The sequence below is a fragment of the Etheostoma spectabile genome, chromosome 3 (genome assembly GCF_008692095.1).
Source record: "Etheostoma spectabile isolate EspeVRDwgs_2016 chromosome 3, UIUC_Espe_1.0, whole genome shotgun sequence".
Classification (NCBI taxonomy): Eukaryota; Metazoa; Chordata; class Actinopteri; order Perciformes; family Percidae; genus Etheostoma; species Etheostoma spectabile.
The window spans coordinates 14,705,706-14,707,025 of NC_045735.1; the positions used below are offsets into that span (position 1 = coordinate 14,705,706).

Consider the following 1,320-nt stretch of genomic DNA (forward strand, 5'->3'; position numbering starts at 1 on the left):
CTCTCTCTCTCTCTCTCTCTCTCTCTCTCTCTCTCTCTTCTCTTTTCCTAGTATTTAATTTGTTTTTGTTTTCACCTCTACATCCATGCTACATCCCACATTTTCTCAACACTTCTCTTGTCCCATATTGCATAACAAAATCTCTCTTTCTATATGTCTGTCCCTCTTCTTATTGTTTCATTGTCTCGCTCTTTGGCCAGAAACCAATGAGGTTGCAGTCTCAGCAGTCAAGCTTGAAATGAAAAACTGACGCAACAAGGGGAATGAGGGAGGCAGGGAGCATACGAAAAAAGAATGAAGACACAGTGGATGTAAAAGGAGGGAAATAGGGACAAATAAACTGAGACTCAGCAGGCCGGTGGAAATTCTACCAAGAGAGGGCTTTGTTTTAAGGATCGGTTTCTGTATCTGTGTCCATCTGCTCAGTCTTACTGTATCTCTGTAGTTTCAAAATTTTCCAGCTTCTTTTTACCATCTGTCTCTCCAGTCCTTCCCTCCTTCACTAAACCAGTTGGCCAGTTAGAGTGAGGAGGAGGAGGGAAGGGATACGGCGAAGGAGTGCGGTCAGTGTTCATAATTGAAGTTGGCAGTGCAGATGTCCTCTCATCCCTGTTTATTCATATTCATCCACTCTATCCCTTGTTTTCTTTCTCTTATTTTTCACATCAACCACTCCAATATCTATTTTTCAATCTATCTATCTATTAGTGTATCACTCTAAATGTCTTTATGTCTGCCAATCACAATATAATGAAATAATAACATATTTTGATGCAGAGTTTTGTATCACAATAACTAAATTACATACTGTTCAGAATCACACATATTGTAATATAATCATTATTAATGGTCCATTCATTGTGAGAGGATTATATCAGGAGTTACTATATCTAATCTCTAGTTTGAAGATACAACTTTCCTTCAGCAAAAATGTGTGTATGTGTTAGTATCTATCTGCGTATGAGTGGTGTGTCTTTTGCATCTGAACTTTATGGATATATTCTACCACAGAAAGGTTTTGATGTATAATCGTCAATAATAAAACGTTCTCTCCCACTCTTTGTCCTTTTTCTGTATCTACCAATCTTTTTCTTTTTTTGTCAATGCATCTTCTCACAGTACTTTAATTTGTTCAAGAGCAATTTTGGTTGCCGACAAATCAGACACACACACGCACACTCCATGCGAGACAGAGTTCCCTTTCAGGGTTGTCAGTTTCTGTGTATTTCGATGTTTTTGTGATCATGTGTGCTTCCACAAGCTGCAGAAACACATTGATTACAATTCTGTGTGTGTGTGTGTGTGTTTGTGTGTGTGTGT

The 1,320-nt window shown here is 38.3% G+C and overlaps 1 protein-coding gene across 1 annotated transcript in view; it reads left to right on the forward strand.

Moving 5' to 3' along the window:
• The window catches only part of LOC116681765 (cytoplasmic dynein 2 heavy chain 1), a 93,137-nt gene that overhangs the window by 73,659 nt on the left and 18,158 nt on the right, over positions 1-1,320 (forward strand). The gene's annotated exons all lie outside the window — the stretch shown is intronic.